Raw genomic sequence first — 24249 nt, forward strand, 5'->3', positions numbered from 1 at the left:
GGCATTGGCTGTTAAGCAGTTGTCTTTGGTAAATGGCTTTTTTTGTTAAGCAGTTGTGTTTGTTGTATCGCATTGCCTGTTAAGCAGTTGCCTTTGGGGTATGGCATTGCCTCTTAATCAGTTGTCTTTGGTGTATGGCATTGCCTGTTAAGCAGCTGTCTTTGGTGTAAGGCGTTGTCTGTTAAGCAGTTTCTTTGGTGTATGGCATTGCCTGTTAAGCAGGAGTCTTTGGTGTCAGGTAGTGTCTGTTAAGCAGTTGTCTTTGGTGTATGGCATTGCCTTTTAAGCAGTTGTCTTTGGTGTATGACATTGCCTGTTAAGCAGTTGTCTTTGGTGCATGGCATTGCCTGTTAAGCAGTTGTCTTTGGTGTATGGCATTGCCTATTAAGCAGTTGTCTTTGGTGTATGACATTGCCTGTTAAGCAGTTGTCTTTGGTGTATGGCATTGTCTGTTAAGCAGTTGTCCTTGGTGTATGGCATTGTCTGTTATGCAGTTGTCTTTATTGTATGGCAATGCATGTTAAGCAGTTGTTTTTAGTGTATGGCATTGTCTGTTATGCAGTTGTCCTTGGTGTATGGCAATGTATGTTAAGCAGTTGTCTTTATTGTATGGCAATGCATGTTAAGCAGTTGTCTTTAGTGTATGGCATTGTCTGTTATGCAGTTGTCTTTGGTGTATGGCATTGTCTGTTAAGCAGTTGTCTTTAGTGTATGGCAGTGTCTGTTAAGCAGTTGTCTTTGGTTTATGGCATTGCCTGTTAAGCAGTTGTCTTTGGTGTATGACATTGTCTGTTAAGCAGTTGTCCTTGGTGTATGGCATTGTCTGTTAAGCAGTTGTCTTTGGTGCATGGCATTGTCTGTTAAGCAGTTGTCTTTGGTGTATGGCATTGCCTGTTAAGCAGTTGTCTTTGGTTTATGGCATTGTCTGTTAAGCAGTTGTCTTTGGTGTATGGCATTGACTGTTAAGCAGTTGTCTTTGGTGTATGGCATTGTCTGTTAAGCAGTTGTCTTTGGTGTATGGCATTGTCTGTTAAGCAGTTGTCTTTGGTGTATGGCATTGTCTGTTAAGCAGTTGTCTTTGGTGTATGGCATTGCCTGTTAAGCAGTTGTCTTTGGTGTATGGCATTGTTTGTTAAGCAGTTGTCTTTGGTGTATGGCATTGTCTGTTAATCAGTTGTCTTTGGTGTATGGCATTGTCTGTTAAGCAGTTGTCTTTGGTGCATGGCATTGTCTGTTATGCAGGTGTCTTTGGTGTATGGCATTGCCTGTTAAGCAGTTGTCTTTGGTGTATGGCAGTGTCTATTAGGCAGTTGTCTTTGATGTATGGCATTGACTGTTATGTAGCTGTCTTTAGTGTATGGCATTGCCTGTTAAGCAGTAGTCTTTGGTGTATGGCATTGCCTGTTAAGCAGTTGTCTTTGGTGTATGGCATTGCCTGTTAAGCAGTTGTCTTTGGTGTATGGCATTGTCTGTTAAGCAGTTGTCTTTGGTGTATGGCATTGTCTGTTAAGCAGTTGTCTTTGGTGTATGTCATTGTCTGTTAAGCAGTTGTCTTTGTTGTATGGCATTGTCTGTTAAGCAGTTGTCTTTGGTGTATGTCATTGTCTGTTAAGCAGTTGTCTTTGGTGTATGGCATTGTCTGTTAAGCAGTTGTCTTTGGTGTATGTCATTGTCTGTTAAGCAGTTGTCTTTGTTGTATGGCATTGCCTGTTAAGCAGTTGTCTTTGGTGTATGGCATTGTCTGTTAAGCAGTTGTCTTTGGTGTATGGCATTGTCTGTTAAGCAGTTGTCTTTGGTGTATGTCATTGTCTGTTAAGCAGTTGTCTTTGTTGTATGGCATTGTCTGTTAAGCAGTTGTCTTTGGTGTATGGCATTGTCTGTTAAGCAGTTGTCTTTGGTGTATGGCATTGCCTGTTAAGCAGTTGTCTTTGGTGTATGGCATTGTCTGTTAAGCAGTTGTCTTTGGTGTATGGCATTGTCTGTTAAGCAGTTGTCTTTAGTGTATGGCATTGCCTGTTAAGCAGTTGTCTTTGGTGTATGGCATTGCCTGTTAAGCAGTTGTCTTTGGTGTATGGCATTGCCTGTTAAGCAATTGTCTTTGGTGTATGGCATTGCCTGTTATGCATTTGTCTTTGGTGTATGGTGTTGTCTGTTAAGCAGTAGTCTTTGGTGTATGGCATTGGCTGTTAAGCAGTTGTCTTTGGTAAATGGCTTTTTTTGTTAAGCAGTTGTGTTTGTTGTATCGCATTGCCTGTTGAGCAGTTGTCTTTGCGGTATGGCATTGCCTCTTAATCAGTTGTCTTTGGTGTATGGCATTGCCTGTTAAGCAGTTGTCTTTGGTGTAAGGCGTTGTCTGTTAAGCAGTTTCTTTGGTGTATGGCATTGCCTGTTAAGCAGTTGTCTTTGGTGTATGGCATTGTCTGTTAAGCAGTTCTCTTTGGTGTAAGGCGTTGTCTGTTAAGCAGTTGTCTTTGGTGTATGACATTGCCTGTTAAGCAGTTGTCTTTGGTGCATGGCATTGCCTGTTAAGCAGTTGTCTTTGGTGTATGGCATTGCCTGTTAAGCAGTTGTCTTTAGTGTATGGCATTGCCTGTTAAGCAGTTGTCTTTGGTGTATGGCATTGTCTGTTAAGCAGTTCTCTTTGGTGTAAGGCGTTGTCTGTTAAGCAGTTGTCTTTGGTGTATGGCATTGTCTGTTAAGCATTTTTCTTTGGTGTATGGCATTGTCTGTTAAGCAGTTGTCTTTGGTGTATGACATTGTCTGTTAAGCAGTTGTCTGTGTTGTATGGCATTGTCTGTTAAGCAGTTGTCTTTGGTGTATGGCATTGCCTGTTAAGCAATTGTCTTTGGTGTATGGCATTGTCTGTTAAGCAGTTGTCTTTAGTGTATGGCAATGCCTGTTAAGCAGTTGTCTTTAGTGTATGGCATTGTCTGTTATGCAGTTGTCTTTGGTGCATGGCATTGTCTGTTAAGCAGTTGTCTTTAGTGTATGGCAGTGTCTGTTAAGCAGTTGTCTTTGGTGTATGGCATTGCCTGTTAAGCAGTTGTCTTTGGTGTATGGCATTGTCTGTTAAGCAGTTCTCTTTGGTGTAAGGCGTTGTCTGTTAAGCAGTTGTCTTTGGTGTATGACATTGCCTGTTAAGCAGTTGTCTTTGGTGCATGGCATTGCCTGTTAAGCAGTTGTCTTTGGTGTATGGCATTGCCTGTTAAGCAGTTGTCTTTAGTGTATGGCATTGCCTGTTAAGCAGTTGTCTTTGGTGTATGGCATTGTCTGTTAAGCAGTTCTCTTTGGTGTAAGGCGTTGTCTGTTAAGCAGTTGTCTTTGGTGTATGGCATTGTCTGTTAAGCATTTTTCTTTGGTGTATGGCATTGTCTGTTAAGCAGTTGTCTTTGGTGTATGACATTGTCTGTTAAGCAGTTGTCTGTGTTGTATGGCATTGTCTGTTAAGCAGTTGTCTTTGGTGTATGGCATTGCCTGTTAAGCAATTGTCTTTGGTGTATGGCATTGTCTGTTAAGCAGTTGTCTTTAGTGTATGGCAATGCCTGTTAAGCAGTTGTCTTTAGTGTATGGCATTGTCTGTTATGCAGTTGTCTTTGGTGCATGGCATTGTCTGTTAAGCAGTTGTCTTTAGTGTATGGCAGTGTCTGTTAAGCAGTTGTCTTTGGTGTATGGCATTGCCTGTTAAGCAGTTGTCTTTGGTGTATGGCATTGTCTGTTAAGCAGTTCTCCTTGGTGTATGGCATTGTCTGTTATGCCGTTGTCTTTGGTGCATGGCATTGTCTTTTAAGCAGTTGTCTTTGGTGTATGGCATTGCCTGTTAAGCAGTTGTCTTTGGTGTATGGCATTGCCTGTTAAGCAGTTGTCTCTGGTAAATGTTCTTTTTTGTTAAGCAGTTGTCTTTGGTGTATCGCATTGCCTGTTAAGCAGTTGTCTTTGGTGTACGTCATTGACTCTTAATCAGTTCTCTTTGGTGTATGGCATTGTCTGTTAAGCAGTTGTCTTTGGTGTATGGCATTGTCTGTTAAGCAGTTGTCTTTAGTGTATGTCATTGTCTGTTAAGCAGTTGTCTTTGGTGTATGGCATTGTCTGTTAAGCAGTTGTCTTTGGTGTAAGGCGTTGTCTGTTAAGCAGTTTCTTTGGTGTATGGCATTGCCTGTTAAGCAGGAGTCTTTGGTGTCAGGTAGTGTCTGTTAAGCAGTTGTCTTTGGTGTATGGCATTGCCTTTTAAGCAGTTGTCTTTGGTGTATGACATTGCCTGTTAAGCAGTTGTCTTTGGTGCATGGTATTGCCTGTTAAGCAGTTGTCTTTGGTGTATGGCATTGCCTGTTAAGAAGTTGTCTTTGGTGTATGACATTGCCTGTTAAGCAGTTGTCTTTAGTGTATGGCATTGCCTGTTAAGCAGTTGTCTTTGGTGTATGGCATTGTCTGTTAAGCAGTTCTCTTTGGTGTAAGGCGTTGTCTGTTAAGCAGTTGTCTTTGGTGTATGGCATTGTCTGTTAAGCAGTTTTCTTTGGTGTATGGCATTGTCTGTTAAGCAGTTGTCTTTGGTGTATGACATTGTCTGTTAAGCAGTTGTCTGTGTTGTATGGCATTGTCTGTTAAGCAGTTGTCTTTGGTGTATGGCATTGCCTGTTAAGCAATTGTCTTTGGTGTATGGCATTGTCTGTTAAGCAGTTGTCTTTAGTGTATGGCATTGCCTGTTAAGCAGTTGTTTTTGGTGTATGGCATTGTCTGTTGAGCAGTTGTCTTTAGTGTATGGCAATGCCTGTTAAGCAGTTGTCTTTAGTGTATGGCATTGTCTGTTATGCAGTTGTCTTTGGTGCATGGCATTGTCTGTTAAGCAGTTGTCTTTAGTGTATGGCAGTGTCTGTTAAGCAGTTGTCTTTGGTGTATGGCATTGCCTGTTAAGCAGTTGTCTTTGGTGTATGGCATTGTCTGTTAAGCAGTTCTCCTTGGTGTATGGCATTGTCTGTTATGCCGTTGTCTTTGGTGCATGGCATTGTCTTTTAAGCAGTTATCTTTGGTGTATGGCATTGCCTGTTAAGCAGTTGTCTTTGGTGTATGGCATTGCCTGTTAAGCAGTTGTCTCTGGTAAATGTTCTTTTTTGTTAAGCAGTTGTCTTTGGTGTATCGCATTGCCTGTTAAGCAGTTGTCTTTGGTGTACGTCATTGACTCTTAATCAGTTCTCTTTGGTGTATGGCATTGTCTGTTAAGCAGTTGTCTTTGGTGTATGGCATTGTCTGTTAAGCAGTTGTCTTTAGTGTATGTCATTGTCTGTTATGCAGTTGTCTTTGGTGTATGGCATTGCCTGTTAAGCAGTTGTCTTTAGTGTACGGCAGTGTCTGTTAAGCAGTTGTCCTTGGTGTATGGCATTGTCTGTTAAGCAGTTGTCTTTGGTGCATGGCATTGTCTGTTAAGCAGTTGTCTTTGGTGTATGGCATTGCCTGTTAAGCAGTTGTCTTTGGTGTATGGCATTGTCTGTTAAGCAGTTGTCTTTGGTGTATGGCATTGTCTGTTAAGCGGTTGTCTTTGGTGTATGGCATTGTCTGTTAAGCAGTTGTCTTTGGTGTATGGCATTGTCTGTTAAGCAGTTATCTTTGGTGTATGGCATTGTCTGTTAAGCAGTTGTCTTTGGTGTATGGCATTGTCTGTTAAGCAGTTGTCTTTGGTGTATGGCATTGCCTGTTAAGCAGTTGTCTTTGGTGTATGGCATTGTCTGTTAAGCAGTTGTCTTTGGTGTATGGCATTGTCTGTTAAGCAGTTATCTTTGGTGTATGGCATTGTCTGTTAAGCAGTTGTCTTTGGTGTATGGCATTGTCTGTTAAGCAGTTGTCTTTTGTGTATGGCATTGCCTGTTAAGCAGTTGTCTTTGGTGTATGGCATTGTCTGTTAAGCAGTTGTCTTTGGTGTATGGCATTGACTGTTAAGCAGTTGTCTTTGGTGTATGGCATTGTCTGTTAAGCAGTTGTCTTTGGTGTATGGCATTGTCTGTTAATCAGTTGTCTTTGGTGTATGGCATTGTCTGTTAAGCAGGTGTCCTTGGTGTATGGCATTGTCTGTTAAGCAGTTGTCTTTAGTGCATGGCATTGTCTGTTAAGCAGATGTCTTTGGTGTATGGCATTGCCTGTTAAGCAGTTGTCTTTTGTGTATGGCATTGTCTGTTAAGCAGTTGTCTTTGGTGTATGGCATTGCCTGTTAAGCAGTTGTCTTTGGTGTATGGCATTGTCTGTTAAGCAGTTGTCTTTGGTGTATGGCATTGTCTGTTAAGCACTTGTCTTTGGTGTATGGCATTGTCTGCTAAGCAGTTGTCTTTGGTGTATGGCATTGTCTGTTAAGCAGTTGTCTTTGGTGTATGGCATTGCCTGTTAAGCAGTTGTCTTTGGTGTATGGCATTGTCTGTTAAGCAGTTGTCTTTGGTGTATGGCATTGTCTGTTAAGCAGTTGTCTTTAGTGTATGGCATTGCCTGTTAAGCAGTTGTCTTTGGTGTATGGCATTGCCTGTTAAGCAATTGTCTTTGGTGTATGGCATTGCCTGTTATGCATTTGTCTTTGGTGTATGGTGTTGTCTGTTAATCAGTTGTCTTTGGTGTATGGCATTGCCTGTTATGCATTTGTCTTTGGTGTATGGCATTGTCTGTTAAGCAGTTGTCTTTGGTGTATGGCATTGTCTGTTGAGCAGTTGTCTTTGGTGTATGGCATTGTCTGTTAAGCAGTTGTCTTTGGTGTATGGCATTGTCTGTTAAGCAGTTGTCTTTGGTGTATGGCATTGTCTGTTAATCAGTAGTCTTTGGTGTATGGCATTGTCTGTTAAGCAGTTGTCTTTGGTGTATGGCATTGTCTGTTAAGCAGTTGTCTTTGGTGTATGGCATTGCCTGTTATGCATTTGTCTTTGGTGTATGGCATTGTCTGTTAAGCAGTTGTCTTTGGTGTATGGCATTGTCTGTTAAGCAGTTGTCTTTGGTGTATGGCATTGTCTGTTAAGCAGTTGTCTTTGGTGTATGGCATTGTCTGTTAAGCAGTTGTCTTTGGTGTATGGCATTGTCTGTTAATCAGTAGTCTTTGGTGTATGGCATTGTCTGTTAAGCAGTTGTCTTTGGTGTATGGCATTGTCTGTTAAGCAGTTGTCTTTGGTGTATGGCATTGCCTGTTAAGCAATTGTCTTTGGTGTATGGCATTGCCTGTTATGCATTTGTCTTTGGTGTATGGCATTGCCTGTTAAGCAATTGTCTTTGGTGTATGGCATTGCCTGTTATGCATTTGTCTTTGGTGTATGGCATTGTCTGTTAAGCAGTTGTCTTTGGTGTATGTCATTGTCTGTTAAGCAGTTGTCTTTGGTGTATGGCATTGCCTGTTAAGCAGTAGTCTTTGGTGTATGGCAGTGTCTGTTAAGCAGTTGTCTTTGGTGTATGGCATTGTCTGTTAAGCAGTTGTCTTTAGTGTATGGCATTGCCTGTTAAGCAGTTGTTTTTGGTGTATGGCATTGTCTGTTAAGCAGTTGTCTTTAGTGTATGGCAATGCCTGTTAAGCAGTTGTCTTTAGTGTATGGCATTGCCTGTTAAGCAGTTGTCTTTGGTGTATGGCATTGTCTGTTATGCAGTTGTCTTTGGTGTATGGCATTGCCTGTTAAGCAGTTGTCTTTGGTGTATGGCATTGTCTGTTAAGCAGTTCTCCTTGGTGTATGGCATTGTCTGTTATCCCGTTGTCTTTGGTGCATGGCATTGTCTTTTAAGCAGTTGTCTTTGGTGTATGGCATTGCCTGTTAAGCAGTTGTCTTTGGTGTATGGCATTGCCTGTTAAGCAGTTGTCTCTGGTAAATATTCTTTTTTGTTAAGCAGTTGTCTTTGGTGTATCGCATTGCCTGTTAAGCAGTTGTCTTTGGTGTACGGCATTGCCTCTTAATCAGTTGTCTTTGGTGTATCGCATTGCCTGTTAAGCAGTTGTCTTTGGTGTAATACGTTGTCTGTTAAGCAGTTGTCTTTGGTGTATGGCATTGTCTGTTAAGCAGTTGTCTTTGGTGTATGGCATTGTCTGTTAAGCAGTTGTCTTTAGTGTATGTCATTGCCTGTTAAGCAGTTGTCTTTAGTGTATGGCACTGTCTGTTAAGCAGTTGTCTTTGATGTATGGCATTGTCTGTTAAGCAGTTGTCTTTAGTGTATGGCAGTGTCTGTTAAGCAGTTGTCTTTGGTGTATGGCATTGCCTGTTAAGCAGTTGTCTTTGGTGTATGGCAGTGTCTGTTAAGCAGTTGTCTTTGGTGTATGGCATTGTCTGTTAAGCAGTTGTCTTTGGTGTATGGCATTGCCTGTTAAGCAATTGTCTTTGGTGTATGGCATTGCCTGTTATGCATTTGTCTTTGGTGTATGGCATTGCCTGTTAAGCAATTGTCTTTGGTGTATGGCATTGCCTGTTATGCATTTGTCTTTGGTGTATGGCAGTGTCTATTAGGCAGTTGTCTTTGATGTATGGCATTGACTGTTATGTAGCTGTCTTTAGTGTATGGCATTGCCTGTTAAGCAGTAGTCTTTGGTGTATGGCATTGCCTGTTAAGCAGTTGTCTTTGGTGTATGGCATTGCCTGTTAAGCAGTTGTCTTTGGTGTGTGGCATTGTCTGTTAAGCAGTTGTCTTTGGTGTATGGCATTGTCTGTTAAGCAGTTATCTTTGGTGTATGGCATTGTCTGTTAAGCAGTTGTCTTTGGTGTATGGCATTGTCTGTTAAGCAGTTGTCTTTGGTGTATGGCATTGCCTGTTAAGCAGTTGTCTTTGGTGTATGGCATTGTCTGTTAAGCAGTTGTCTTTGGTGTATGGCATTGTCTGTTAAGCAGTTGTCTTTAGTGTATGGCATTGCCTGTTAAGCAGTTGTCTTTGGTGTATGGCATTGCCTGTTAAGCAATTGTCTTTGGTGTATGGCATTGCCTGTTATGCATTTGTCTTTGGTGTATGGTGTTGTCTGTTAAGCAGTAGTCTTTGTTGTATGGCATTGTCTGTTAAGCAGTTGTCTTTGGTAAATGGCTTTTTTTGTTAAGCAGTTGTGTTTGTTGTATCGCATTGCCTGTTAAGCAGTTGCCTTTGGGGTATGGCATTGCCTCTTAATCAGTTGTCTTTGGTGTATGGAATTGCCTGTTAAGCAGCTGTCTTTGGTGTAAGGCGTTGTCTGTTAAGCAGTTTCTTTGGTGTATGGCATTGCCTGTTAAGCAGGAGTCTTTGGTGTCAGGTAGTGTCTGTTAAGCAGTTGTCTTTGGTGTATGGCATTGCCTTTTAAGCAGTTGTCTTTGGTGTATGACATTGCCTGTTAAGCAGTTGTCTTTGGTGCATGGCATTGCCTGTTAAGCAGTTGTCTTTGGTGTATGGCATTGCCTATTAAGCAGTTGTCTTTGGTGTATGACATTGCCTGTTAAGCAGTTGTCTTTGGTGTATGGCATTGTCTGTTAAGCAGTTGTCCTTGGTGTATGGCATTGTCTGTTATGCAGTTGTCTTTATTGTATGGCAATGCATGTTAAGCAGTTGTTTTTAGTGTATGGCATTGTCTGTTATGCAGTTGTCCTTGGTGTATGGCAATGTATGTTAAGCAGTTGTCTTTATTGTATGGCAATGCATGTTAAGCAGTTGTCTTTAGTGTATGGCATTGTCTGTTATGCAGTTGTCTTTGGTGTATGGCATTGTCTGTTAAGCAGTTGTCTTTAGTGTATGGCAGTGTCTGTTAAGCAGTTGTCTTTGGTGTATGGCATTGCCTGTTAAGCAGTTGTCTTTGGTGTATGACATTGTCTGTTAAGCAGTTGTCCTTGGTGTATGGCATTGTCTGTTAAGCAGTTGTCTTTGGTGCATGGCATTGTCTGTTAAGCAGTTGTCTTTGGTGTATGGCATTGCCTGTTAAGCAGTTGTCTTTGGTGTATGGCATTGTCTGTTAAGCAGTTGTCTTTGGTGTATGGCATTGACTGTTAAGCAGTTGTCTTTGGTGTATGGCATTGTCTGTTAAGCAGTTGTCTTTGGTGTATGGCATTGTCTGTTAAGCAGTTGTCTTTGGTGTATGGCATTGTCTGTTAAGCAGTTGTCTTTGGTGTATGGCATTGCCTGTTAAGCAGTTGTCTTTGGTGTATGGCATTGTTTGTTAAGCAGTTGTCTTTGGTGTATGGCATTGTCTGTTAATCAGTTGTCTTTGGTGTATGGCATTGTCTGTTAAGCAGTTGTCTTTGGTGCATGGCATTGTCTGTTATGCAGGTGTCTTTGGTGTATGGCATTGCCTGTTAAGCAGTTGTCTTTGGTGTATGGCAGTGTCTATTAGGCAGTTGTCTTTGATGTATGGCATTGACTGTTATGTAGCTGTCTTTAGTGTATGGCATTGCCTGTTAAGCAGTAGTCTTTGGTGTATGGCATTGCCTGTTAAGCAGTTGTCTTTGGTGTATGGCATTGCCTGTTAAGCAGTTGTCTTTGGTGTATGGCATTGTCTGTTAAGCAGTTGTCTTTGGTGTATGGCATTGTCTGTTAAGCAGTTGTCTTTGGTGTATGGCATTGTCTGTTAAGCAGTTGTCTTTGGTGTATGGCATTGTCTGTTAAGCAGTTGTCTTTGGTGTATGGCATTGCCTGTTAAGCAGTTGTCTTTGGTGTATGGCATTGTCTGTTAAGCAGTTGTCTTTGGTGTATGGCATTGTCTGTTAAGCAGTTGTCTTTAGTGTATGGCATTGCCTGTTAAGCAGTTGTCTTTGGTGTATGGCATTGTCTGTTAAGCAGTTGTCTTTGGTGTATGGCATTGCCTGTTAAGCAGTTGTCTTTGGTGTATGGCATTGCCTGTTAAGCAGTTGTCTTTGGTGTATGGCATTGCCTGTTAAGCAGTTGTCTTTGGTGTATGGCATTGCCTGTTAAGCAACTGTCTTTGGTGTATGGCATTGCCTGTTATGCATTTGTCTTTGGTGTATGGCATTGTCTGTTATGCAGTTGTCTTTGGTGTATGGCATTGTCTGTTAAGCAGTTGTCTTTAGTGTATGGCAGTGTCTGTTAAGCAGTTGTCTTTGGTGTATGGCATTGCCTGTTAAGCAGTTGTCTTTGGTGTATGACATTGTCTGTTAAGCAGTTGTCCTTGGTGTATGGCATTGTCTGTTAAGCAGTTGTCTTTGGTGCATGGCATTGTCTGTTAAGCAGTTGTCTTTGGTGTATGGCATTGCCTGTTAAGCAGTTGTCTTTGGTGTATGGCATTGTCTGTTAAGCAGTTGTCTTTGGTGTATGGCATTGACTGTTAAGCAGTTGTCTTTGGTGTATGGCATTGTCTGTTAAGCAGTTGTCTTTGGTGTATGGCATTGTCTGTTAAGCAGTTGTCTTTGGTGTATGGCATTGTCTGTTAAGCAGTTGTCTTTGGTGTATGGCATTGCCTGTTAAGCAGTTGTCTTTGGTGTATGGCATTGTTTGTTAAGCAGTTGTCTTTGGTGTATGGCATTGTCTGTTAATCAGTTGTCTTTGGTGTATGGCATTGTCTGTTAAGCAGTTGTCTTTGGTGCATGGCATTGTCTGTTATGCAGGTGTCTTTGGTGTATGGCATTGCCTGTTAAGCAGTTGTCTTTGGTGTATGGCAGTGTCTATTAGGCAGTTGTCTTTGATGTATGGCATTGACTGTTATGTAGCTGTCTTTAGTGTATGGCATTGCCTGTTAAGCAGTAGTCTTTGGTGTATGGCATTGCCTGTTAAGCAGTTGTCTTTGGTGTATGGCATTGCCTGTTAAGCAGTTGTCTTTGGTGTATGGCATTGTCTGTTAAGCAGTTGTCTTTGGTGTATGGCATTGTCTGTTAAGCAGTTGTCTTTGGTGTATGGCATTGTCTGTTAAGCAGTTGTCTTTGGTGTATGGCATTGTCTGTTAAGCAGTTGTCTTTGGTGTATGGCATTGCCTGTTAAGCAGTTGTCTTTGGTGTATGGCATTGTCTGTTAAGCAGTTGTCTTTGGTGTATGGCATTGTCTGTTAAGCAGTTGTCTTTAGTGTATGGCATTGCCTGTTAAGCAGTTGTCTTTGGTGTATGGCATTGTCTGTTAAGCAGTTGTCTTTGGTGTATGGCATTGCCTGTTAAGCAGTTGTCTTTGGTGTATGGCATTGCCTGTTAAGCAGTTGTCTTTGGTGTATGGCATTGCCTGTTAAGCAGTTGTCTTTGGTGTATGGCATTGCCTGTTAAGCAACTGTCTTTGGTGTATGGCATTGCCTGTTATGCATTTGTCTTTGGTGTATGGTGTTGTCTGTTAAGCAGTAGTCTTTGGTGTATGGCATTGGCTGTTAAGCAGTTGTCTTTGGTAAATGGCTTTTTTTGTTAAGCAGTTGTGTTTGTTGTATCGCATTGCCTGTTAAGCAGTTGTCTTTGCGGTATGGCATTGCCTCTTAATCAGTTGTCTTTGGTGTATGGCATTCCCTGTTAAGCAGTTGTCTTTGGTGTAAGGCGTTGTCTGTTAAGCAGTTTCTTTGGTGTATGGCATTGCCTGTTAAGCAGGAGTCTTTGGTGTCAGGTAGTGTCTGTTAAGCAGTTGTCTTTGGTGTATGGCATTGCCTTTTAAGCAGTTGTCTTTGGTGTATGACATTGCCTGTTAAGCAGTTGTCTTTGGTGCATGGCATTGCCTGTTAAGCAGTTGTCTTTGGTGTATGGCATTGCCTGTTAAGCAGTTGTCTTTGGTGTATGACATTGCCTGTTAAGCAGTTGTCTTTAGTGTATGGCATTGTCTGTTAAGCAGTTGTCTTTGGTGTATGGCATTGTCTGTTAAGCAGTTCTCTTTGGTGTAAGGCGTTGTCTGTTAAGCAGTTGTCTTTGGTGTATGGCATTGTCTGTTAAGCAGTTTTCTTTGGTGTATGGCATTGTCTGTTAAGCAGTTGTCTTTGGTGTATGACATTGTCTGTTAAGCAGTTGTCTGTGTTGTATGGCATTGTCTGTTAAGCAGTTGTCTTTGGTGTATGGCATTGCCTGTTAAGCAATTGTCTTTGGTGTATGGCATTGTCTGTTAAGCAGTTGTCTTTAGTGTATGGCATTGCCTGTTAAGCAGTTGTTTTTGGTGTATGGCATTGTCTGTTGAGCAGTTGTCTTTAGTGTATGGCAATGCCTGTTAAGCAGTTGTCTTTAGTGTATGGCATTGTCTGTTATGCAGTTGTCTTTGGTGCATGGCATTGTCTGTTAAGCAGTTGTCTTTAGTGTATGGCAGTGTCTGTTAAGCAGTTGTCTTTGGTGTATGGCATTGCCTGTTAAGCAGTTGTCTTTGGTGTATGGCATTGTCTGTTAAGCAGTTCTCCTTGGTGTATGGCATTGTCTGTTATGCCGTTGTCTTTGGTGCATGGCATTGTCTTTTAAGCAGTTGTCTTTGGTGTATGGCATTGCCTGTTAAGCAGTTGTCTTTGGTGTATGGCATTGCCTGTTAAGCAGTTGTCTCTGGTAAATGTTCTTTTTTGTTAAGCAGTTGTCTTTGGTGTATCGCATTGCCTGTTAAGGAGTTGTCTTTGGTGTACGTCATTGACTCTTAATCAGTTCTCTTTGGTGTATGGCATTGTCTGTTAAGCAGTTGTCTTTGGTGTATGGCATTGTCTGTTAAGCAGTTGTCTTTAGTGTATGTCATTGTCTGTTAAGCAGTTGTCTTTGGTGTATGGCATTGTCTGTTAAGCAGTTGTCTTTGGTGTAAGGCGTTGTCTGTTAAGCAGTTTCTTTGGTGTATGGCATTGCCTGTTAAGCAGGAGTCTTTGGTGTCAGGTAGTGTCTGTTAAGCAGTTGTCTTTGGTGTATGGCATTGCCTTTTAAGCAGTTGTCTTTGGTGTATGACATTGCCTGTTAAGCAGTTGTCTTTGGTGCATGGCATTGCCTGTTAAGCAGTTGTCTTTGGTGTATGGCATTGCCTGTTAAGCAGTTGTCTTTGGTGTATGACATTGCCTGTTAAGCAGTTGTCTTTAGTGTATGGCATTGCCTGTTAAGCAGTTGTCTTTGGTGTATGGCATTGTCTGTTAAGCAGTTCTCTTTGGTGTAAGGCGTTGTCTGTTAAGCAGTTGTCTTTGGTGTATGGCATTGTCTGTTAAGCAGTTTTCTTTGGTGTATGGCATTGTCTGTTAAGCAGTTGTCTTTGGTGTATGACATTGTCTGTTAAGCAGTTGTCTGTGTTGTATGGCATTGTCTGTTAAGCAGTTGTCTTTGGTGTATGGCATTGCCTGTTAAGCAATTGTCTTTGGTGTATGGCATTGTCTGTTAAGCAGTTGTCTTTAGTGTATGGCATTGCCTGTTAAGCAGTTGTTTTTGGTGTATGGCATTGTCTGTTGAGCAGTTGTCTTTAGTGTATGGCAATGCCTGTTAAGCAGTTGTCTTTAGTGTATGGCATTGTCTGTTATGCAGTTGTCTTTGGTGCATGGCATTGTCTGTTAAGCAGTTGTCTTTAGTGTATGGCAGTGTCTGTTAAGCAGTTGTCTTTGGTGTATGGCATTGCCTGTTAAGCAGTTGTCTTTGGTGTATGGCATTGTCTGTTAAGCAGTTCTCCTTGGTGTATGGCATTGTCTGTTATGCCGTTGTCTTTGGTGCATGGCATTGTCTTTTAAGCAGTTGTCTTTGGTGTATGGCATTGCCTGTTAAGCAGTTGTCTTTGGTGTATGGCATTGCCTGTTAAGCAGTTGTCTTTGGTGTATCGCATTGCCTGTTAAGCAGTTGTCTTTGGTGTACGTCATTGACTCTTAATCAGTTCTCTTTGGTGTATGGCATTGTCTGTTAAGCAGTTGTCTTTGGTGTATGGCATTGTCTGTTAAGCAGTTGTCTTTAGTGTATGTCATTGTCTGTTAAGCAGTTGTCTTTGGTGTATGGCATTGTCTGTTAAGCAGTTGTCTTTGGTGTATGGCATTGTCTGTTAAGCAGTTGTCTTTGGTGTATGGCATTGCCTGTTAAGCAGTTGTCTTTAGTGTATGACATTGCCTGTTAAGCAGTTGTCTTTGGTGTATGGCATTGTCTGTTAAGCAGTTGTCTTTGGTGTATGGCATTGTCTTTTAAGCAGTTGTCTTTGGTGTATGGCAGTGTCTGTTAAGCAGTTGTCTTTGGTGTATGGCATTGTCTTTTAAGCAGTTGTCTTTGGTGTATGGCAGTGTCTGTTAAGCAGTTGTCTTTGGTGTATGGCATTGTCTGTTAAGCACTTGTCTTTGGTGTAATGCGTTGTCTGTTAAGCAGTTGTCTTTGGTGTATGGCATTGTCTGTTAAGCAGTTGTCTTTGGTGTATGGCATTGTCTGTTAAGCAGTTGTCTTTGGTTTATGGCATTGTCTTTTAAGCAGTTGTCTTTGGTGTATGGCATTGCCTGTTAAGCAGTTGTCTTTGGTGTATGGCATTGCCTGTTAAGCAGTTGTCTTTGGTGTATGGCATTGTCTGTTAAGCAGTTGTCTTTAGTGTATGGCATTGCCTGTTGAGCAGTTGTCTTTGGTGTATGGCATTGCCTGTTATTCAGTTGTCTTTGGTGTATGGCGTTGTCTGTTAAGCAGTTGTCTTTGGTGTATGGCATTGCCTGTTAAGCAGTTGTCTTTGGTAAATGGCTTTTTTGTTAAGCAGTTGTGTTTGTTGTATCGCATTGCCTGTTAAGCAGTTGTCTTTGGGGTATGGCATTGCCTCTTAATCAGTTGTCTTTGGTGTATGGCATTGCCTGTTAAGCAGTTGTCTTTGGTGTAAGGCGTTGTCTGTTAAGCAGTTTCTTTGGTGTATGGCATTGCCTGTTAAGCAGGAGTCTTTGGTGTCAGGTAGTGTCTGTTAAGCAGTTGTCTTTGGTGTATGGCATTGCCTTTTAAGCAGTTGTCTTTGGTGTATGACATTGCCTGTTAAGCAGTTGTCTTTGGTGTATGGCGTTGCCTGTTAAGCAGTTGTCTTTGGTGTATGGCGTTGTCTGTTAAGCAGTTGTCTTTGGTGTATGGCATTGCCTGTTAAGCAGTTGTCTTTGGTGTATGGCATTGCCTGTTAAGCAGTTGTCTTTGGTGTATGACATTGCCTGTTAAGCAGTTGTCTTTAGTGTATGGCATTGCCTGTTAAGCAGTTGTCTTTGGTGTATGGCATTGTCTGTTAAGCAGTTCTCTTTGGTGTAAGGCGTTGTCTGTTAAGCAGTTGTCTTTGGTGTATGGCATTGTCTGTTAAGCAGTTGTCTGTGTTGTATGGCATTGTCTGTTAAGCAGTTGTCTTTGGTGTATGGCATTGCCTGTTAAGCAATTGTCTTTGGTGTATGGCAGTGTCTGTTAAGCAGTTGTCTTTGGTGTATGGCATTGTCTGTTAAGCAGTTGTCTTTAGTGTATGGCATTGCCTGTTAAGCAGTTGTTTTTGGTGTATGGCATTGTCTGTTGAGCAGTTGTCTTTAGTGTATGGCAATGCCTGTTAAGCAGTTGTCTTTAGTGTATGGCATTGTCTGTTATGCAGTTGTCTTTGGTGCATGGCATTGTCTGTTAAGCAGTTGTCTTTAGTGTATGGCAGTGTCTGTTAAGCAGTTGTCTTTGGTGTATGGCATTGCCTGTTAAGCAGTTGTCTTTGGTGTATGGCATTGTCTGTTAAGCAGTTCTCCTTGGTGTATGGCATTGCCTGTTAAGCAGCTGTCTCTGGTAAATGTTCTTTTTTGTTAAGCAGTTGTCTTTGGTGTATCGCATTGCCTGTTAAGCAGTTGTCTTTGGTGTATGGCATTGCCTGTTAAGCAGTTGTCTTTGGTGTACGGCATTGCCTGTTAAGCAGCTGTCTCTGGTAAATGTTCTTTTTTGTTAAGCAGTTGTCTTTGGTGTATCGCATTGCCTGTTAAGCAGTTGTCTTTGGTGTATGGCATTGCCTGTTAAGCAGTTGTCTTTGGTGTACGGCATTGCCTCTTAATCAGTTGTCTTTGGTGTATGGCATTGTCTGTTAAGCAGTTGTCTTTGGTGTATGGCATTGTCTGTTAAGCAGTTGTCTTTAGTGTATGTCATTGCCTGTTAAGCAGTTGTCTTTGGTGTAATGCGTTGTCTGTTAAGCAGTTGTCTTTGGTGTATGGCATTGTCTGTTAAGCAGTTGTCTTTGGTGTATGGCATTGCCTGTTAAGCAGTTGTCTTTAGTGTATGACATTGCCTGTTAAGCAGTTGTCTTTGGTGTATGGCATTGTCTGTTAAGCAGTTGTCTTTGGTGTATGGCATTGTCTTTTAAGCAGTTGTCTTTGGTGTATGGCAGTGTCTGTTAAGCAGTTGTCTTTGGTGTATGGCATTGTCTTTTAAGCAGTTGTCTTTGGTGTATGGCAGTGTCTGTTAACCAGTTGTCTTTGGTGTATGGCATTGTCTTTTAAGCAGTTGTCTTTGGTGTATGGCATTGCCTGTTAAGCAGTTGTCTTTGGTGTATGACATTGTCTGTTAAGCAGTTGTCCTTGGTGTATGGCATTGTCTGTTAAGCAGTTGTCTTTGGTGCATGGCATTGTCTGTTAAGCAGTTGTCTTTGGTGTATGGCATTGCCTGTTAAGCAGTTGTCTTTGGTGTATGGCATTGTCTGTTAAGCAGTTGTCTTTGGTGTATGGCATTGACTGTTAAGCAGTTGTCTTTGGTGTATGGCATTGTCTGTTAAGCAGTTGTCTTTGGTGTATGGCATTGTCTGTTAAGCAGTTGTCTTTGGTGTATGGCATTGTCTGTTAAGCAGTTGTCTTTGGTGTATGGCATTGTCTGTTAAGCAGTTGTCTTTGGTGTATGGCATTGCCTGTTAAGCAGTTGTCTTTGGTGTATGGCATTGTTTGTTAAGCAGTTGTCTTTGGTGTATGGCATTGTCTGTTAATCAGTTGTCTTTGGTGTATGGCATTGTCTGTTAAGCAGTTGTCTTTGGTGCATGGCATTGTCTGTTATGCAGGTGTCTTTGGTGTATGGCATTGCCTGTTAAGCAGTTGTCTTTGGTGTATGGCAGTGTCTATTAGGCAGTTGTCTTTGATGTATGGCATTGACTGTTATGTAGCTGTCTTTAGTGTATGGCATTGCCTGTTAAGCAGTAGTCTTTGGTGTATGGCATTGCCTGTTAAGCAGTTGTCTTTGGTGTATGGCATTGCCTGTTAAGCAGTTGTCTTTGGTGTATGGCATTGTCTGTTAAGCAGTTGTCTTTGGTGTATGGCATTGTCTGTTAAGCAGTTGTCTTTGGTGTATGGCATTGTCTGTTAAGCAGTTGTCTTTGGTGTATGGCATTGTCTGTTAAGCAGTTGTCTTTGGTGTATGGCATTGCCTGTTAAGCAGTTGTCTTTGGTGTATGGCATTGTCTGTTAAGCAGTTGTCTTTGGTGTATGGCATTGTCTGTTAAGCAGTTGTCTTTAGTGTATGGCATTGCCTGTTAAGCAGTTGTCTTTGGTGTATGGCATTGTCTGTTAAGCAGTTGTCTTTGGTGTATGGCATTGCCTGTTAAGCAGTTGTCTTTGGTGTATGGCATTGCCTGTTAAGCAGTTGTCTTTGGTGTATGGCATTGCCTGTTAAGCAGTTGTCTTTGGTGTATGGCATTGCCTGTTAAGCAACTGTCTTTGGTGTATGGCATTGCCTGTTATGCATTTGTCTTTGGTGTATGGTGTTGTCTGTTAAGCAGTAGTCTTTGGTGTATGGCATTGGCTGTTAAGCAGTTGTCTTTGGTAAATGGCTTTTTTTGTTAAGCAGTTGTGTTTGTTGTATCGCATTGCCTGTTAAGCAGTTGTCTTTGCGGTATGGCATTGCCTCTTAATCAGTTGTCTTTGGTGTATGGCATTCCCTGTTAAGCAGTTGTCTTTGGTGTAAGGCGTTGTCTGTTAAGCAGTTTCTTTGGTGTATGGCATTGCCTGTTAAGCAGGAGTCTTTGGTGTCAGGTAGTGTCTGTTAAGCAGTTGTCTTTGGTGTATGGCATTGCCTTTTAAGCAGTTGTCTTTGGTGTATGACATTGCCTGTTAAGCAGTTGTCTTTGGTGCATGGCATTGCCTGTTAAGCAGTTGTCTTTGGTGTATGGCATTGCCTGTTAAGCAGTTGTCTTTGGTGTATGACATTGCCTGTTAAGCAGTTGTCTTTAGTGTATGGCATTGTCTGTTAAGCAGTTGTCTTTGGTGTATGGCATTGTCTGTTAAGCAGTTCTCTTTGGTGTAAGGCGTTGTCTGTTAAGCAGTTGTCTTTGGTGTATGGCATTGTCTGTTAAGCAGTTTTCTTTGGTGTATGGCATTGTCTGTTAAGCAGTTGTCTTTGGTGTATGACATTGTCTGTTAAGCAGTTGTCTGTGTTGTATGGCATTGTCTGTTAAGCAGTTGTCTTTGGTGTATGGCATTGCCTGTTAAGCAATTGTCTTTGGTGTATGGCATTGTCTGTTAAGCAGTTGTCTTTAGTGTATGGCATTGCCTGTTAAGCAGTTGTTTTTGGTGTATGGCATTGTCTGTTGAGCAGTTGTCTTTAGTGTATGGCAATGCCTGTTAAGCAGTTGTCTTTAGTGTATGGCATTGTCTGTTATGCAGTTGTCTTTGGTGCATGGCATTGTCTGTTAAGCAGTTGTCTTTAGTGTATGGCAGTGTCTGTTAAGCAGTTGTCTTTGGTGTATGGCATTGCCTGTTAAGCAGTTGTCTTTGGTGTATGGCATTGTCTGTTAAGCAGTTCTCCTTGGTGTATGGCATTGTCTGTTATGCCGTTGTCTTTGGTGCATGGCATTGTCTTTTAAGCAGTTGTCTTTGGTGTATGGCATTGCCTGTTAAGCAGTTGTCTTTGGTGTATGGCATTGCCTGTTAAGCAGTTGTCTCTGGTAAATGTTCTTTTTTGTTAAGCAGTTGTCTTTGGTGTATCGCATTGCCTGTTAAGGAGTTGTCTTTGGTGTACGTCATTGACTCTTAATCAGTTCTCTTTGGTGTATGGCATTGTCTGTTAAGCAGTTGTCTTTGGTGTATGGCATTGTCTGTTAAGCAGTTGTCTTTAGTGTATGTCATTGTCTGTTAAGCAGTTGTCTTTGGTGTATGGCATTGTCTGTTAAGCAGTTGTCTTTGGTGTAAGGCGTTGTCTGTTAAGCAGTTTCTTTGGTGTATGGCATTGCCTGTTAAGCAGGAGTCTTTGGTGTCAGGTAGTGTCTGTTAAGCAGTTGTCTTTGGTGTATGGCATTGCCTTTTAAGCAGTTGTCTTTGGTGTATGACATTGCCTGTTAAGCAGTTGTCTTTGGTGCATGGCATTGCCTGTTAAGCAGTTGTCTTTGGTGTATGGCATTGCCTGTTAAGCAGTTGTCTTTGGTGTATGACATTGCCTGTTAAGCAGTTGTCTTTAGTGTATGGCATTGCCTGTTAAGCAGTTGTCTTTGGTGTATGGCATTGTCTGTTAAGCAGTTCTCTTTGGTGTAAGGCGTTGTCTGTTAAGCAGTTGTCTTTGGTGTATGGCATTGTCTGTTAAGCAGTTTTCTTTGGTGTATGGCATTGTCTGTTAAGCAGTTGTCTTTGGTGTATGACATTGTCTGTTAAGCAGTTGTCTGTGTTGTATGGCATTGTCTGTTAAGCAGTTGTCTTTGGTGTATGGCATTGCCTGTTAAGCAATTGTCTTTGGTGTATGGCATTGTCTGTTAAGCAGTTGTCTTTAGTGTATGGCATTGCCTGTTAAGCAGTTGTTTTTGGTGTATGGCATTGTCTGTTGAGCAGTTGTCTTTAGTGTATGGCAATGCCTGTTAAGCAGTTGTCTTTAGTGTATGGCATTGTCTGTTATGCAGTTGTCTTTGGTGCATGGCATTGTCTGTTAAGCAGTTGTCTTTAGTGTATGGCAGTGTCTGTTAAGCAGTTGTCTTTGGTGTATGGCATTGCCTGTTAAGCAGTTGTCTTTGGTGTATGGCATTGTCTGTTAAGCAGTTCTCCTTGGTGTATGGCATTGTCTGTTATGCCGTTGTCTTTGGTGCATGGCATTGTCTTTTAAGCAGTTGTCTTTGGTGTATGGCATTGCCTGTTAAGCAGTTGTCTTTGGTGTATGGCATTGCCTGTTAAGCAGTTGTCTTTGGTGTATCGCATTGCCTGTTAAGCAGTTGTCTTTGGTGTACGTCATTGACTCTTAATCAGTTCTCTTTGGTGTATGGCATTGTCTGTTAAGCAGTTGTCTTTGGTGTATGGCATTGTCTGTTAAGCAGTTGTCTTTAGTGTATGTCATTGTCTGTTAAGCAGTTGTCTTTGGTGTATGGCATTGTCTGTTAAGCAGTTGTCTTTGGTGTATGGCATTGTCTGTTAAGCAGTTGTCTTTGGTGTATGGCATTGCCTGTTAAGCAGTTGTCTTTAGTGTATGACATTGCCTGTTAAGCAGTTGTCTTTGGTGTATGGCATTGTCTGTTAAGCAGTTGTCTTTGGTGTATGGCATTGTCTTTTAAGCAGTTGTCTTTGGTGTATGGCAGTGTCTGTTAAGCAGTTGTCTTTGGTGTATGGCATTGTCTTTTAAGCAGTTGTCTTTGGTGTATGGCAGTGTCTGTTAAGCAGTTGTCTTTGGTGTATGGCATTGTCTGTTAAGCACTTGTCTTTGGTGTAATGCGTTGTCTGTTAAGCAGTTGTCTTTGGTGTATGGCATTGTCTGTTAAGCAGTTGTCTTTGGTGTATGGCATTGTCTGTTAAGCAGTTGTCTTTGGTTTATGGCATTGTCTTTTAAGCAGTTGTCTTTGGTGTATGGCATTGCCTGTTAAGCAGTTGTCTTTGGTGTATGGCATTGCCTGTTAAGCAGTTGTCTTTGGTGTATGGCATTGTCTGTTAAGCAGTTGTCTTTAGTGTATGGCATTGCCTGTTGAGCAGTTGTCTTTGGTGTATGGCATTGCCTGTTATTCAGTTGTCTTTGGTGTATGGCGTTGTCTGTTAAGCAGTTGTCTTTGGTGTATGGCATTGCCTGTTAAGCAGTTGTCTTTGGTAAATGGCTTTTTTGTTAAGCAGTTGTGTTTGTTGTATCGCATTGCCTGTTAAGCAGTTGTCTTTGGGGTATGGCATTGCCTCTTAATCAGTTGTCTTTGGTGTATGGCATTGCCTGTTAAGCAGTTGTCTTTGGTGTAAGGCGTTGTCTGTTAAGCAGTTTCTTTGGTGTATGGCATTGCCTGTTAAGCAGGAGTCTTTGGTGTCAGGTAGTGTCTGTTAAGCAGTTGTCTTTGGTGTATGGCATTGCCTTTTAAGCAGTTGTCTTTGGTGTATGACATTGCCTGTTAAGCAGTTGTCTTTGGTGTATGGCGTTGCCTGTTAAGCAGTTGTCTTTGGTGTATGGCGTTGTCTGTTAAGCAGTTGTCTTTGGTGTATGGCATTGCCTGTTAAGCAGTTGTCTTTGGTGTATGGCATTGCCTGTTAAGCAGTTGTCTTTGGTGTATGACATTGCCTGTTAAGCAGTTGTCTTTAGTGTATGGCATTGCCTGTTAAGCAGTTGTCTTTGGTGTATGGCATTGTCTGTTAAGCAGTTCTCTTTGGTGTAAGGCGTTGTCTGTTAAGCAGTTGTCTTTGGTGTATGGCATTGTCTGTTAAGCAGTTGTCTGTGTTGTATGGCATTGTCTGTTAAGCAGTTGTCTTTGGTGTATGGCATTGCCTGTTAAGCAATTGTCTTTGGTGTATGGCAGTGTCTGTTAAGCAGTTGTCTTTGGTGTATGGCATTGTCTGTTAAGCAGTTGTCTTTAGTGTATGGCATTGCCTGTTAAGCAGTTGTTTTTGGTGTATGGCATTGTCTGTTGAGCAGTTGTCTTTAGTGTATGGCAATGCCTGTTAAGCAGTTGTCTTTAGTGTATGGCATTGTCTGTTATGCAGTTGTCTTTGGTGCATGGCATTGTCTGTTAAGCAGTTGTCTTTAGTGTATGGCAGTGTCTGTTAAGCAGTTGTCTTTGGTGTATGGCATTGCCTGTTAAGCAGTTGTCTTTGGTGTATGGCATTGTCTGTTAAGCAGTTCTCCTTGGTGTATGGCATTGCCTGTTAAGCAGCTGTCTCTGGTAAATGTTCTTTTTTGTTAAGCAGTTGTCTTTGGTGTATCGCATTGCCTGTTAAGCAGTTGTCTTTGGTGTATGGCATTGCCTGTTAAGCAGTTGTCTTTGGTGTACGGCATTGCCTGTTAAGCAGCTGTCTCTGGTAAATGTTCTTTTTTGTTAAGCAGTTGTCTTTGGTGTATCGCATTGCCTGTTAAGCAGTTGTCTTTGGTGTATGGCATTGCCTGTTAAGCAGTTGTCTTTGGTGTACGGCATTGCCTCTTAATCAGTTGTCTTTGGTGTATGGCATTGTCTGTTAAGCAGTTGTCTTTGGTGTATGGCATTGTCTGTTAAGCAGTTGTCTTTAGTGTATGTCATTGCCTGTTAAGCAGTTGTCTTTGGTGTAATGCGTTGTCTGTTAAGCAGTTGTCTTTGGTGTATGGCATTGTCTGTTAAGCAGTTGTCTTTGGTGTATGGCATTGCCTGTTAAGCAGTTGTCTTTAGTGTATGACATTGCCTGTTAAGCAGTTGTCTTTGGTGTATGGCATTGTCTGTTAAGCAGTTGTCTTTGGTGTATGGCATTGTCTTTTAAGCAGTTGTCTTTGGTGTATGGCAGTGTCTGTTAAGCAGTTGTCTTTGGTGTATGGCATTGTCTTTTAAGCAGTTGTCTTTGGTGTATGGCAGTGTCTGTTAACCAGTTGTCTTTGGTGTATGGCATTGTCTTTTAAGCAGTTGTCTTTGGTGTATGGCAGTGTCTGTTAAGCAGTTGTCTTTGGTGTATGGCATTGCCTGTTAAGCAGTTGTCTTTGGTGTATGGCATTGACTGTTAAGCAGTTGTCTTTGCTGTAATGCGTTGTCTGTTAAGCAGTTGTCTTTGGTGTATGGCATTGTCTGTTAAGCAGTTGTCTTTGGTGTATGGCATTGTCTGTTAAGCAGTTGTCTTTGGTGTATGGCATTGTCTTTTAAGCAGTTGTCTTTGGTGTATGGCATTGTCTGTTAAGAAGTTGTCTTTGGTGTATGGCGTTGTCTGTTAAGAAGTTGTCTTTGGTGTATGGCATTGCCTGTTAAGCAGTTGTCTTTGGTGTATGGCATTGTCTGTTAAGCAGTTGTCTTTAGTGTATGGCATTGTCTGTTATGCAGTTGTCTTTGGTGTATGGCATTGCCTGTTAAGCAGTTGTCTTTATTGTACGGCAGTGTCTGTTAAGCAGTTGTCCTTGGTGTATGGCATTGTCTGTTAAGCAGTTGTCTTTGGTGCATGGCATTGTCTGTTAAGCAGTTGTCTTTGGTGTATGGCATTGCCTGTTAAGCAGTTGTCTTTGGTGTATGGCATTGTCTGTTAAGCAGTTGTCTTTGGTGTATGGCATTGTCTGTTAAGCAGTTGTCTTTGGTGTATGGCATTGTCTGTTAAGCAGTTGTCTTTGGTGTATGGCATTGTCTGTTAAGCAG

Source organism: Phyllobates terribilis, unplaced genomic scaffold, assembly GCF_046119375.1.
Source record: "Phyllobates terribilis strain yellow unplaced genomic scaffold, ASM4611937v1 Scaffold_155__1_contigs__length_4435156, whole genome shotgun sequence".
In the NCBI taxonomy this organism is placed as follows: Eukaryota; Metazoa; Chordata; class Amphibia; order Anura; family Dendrobatidae; genus Phyllobates; species Phyllobates terribilis.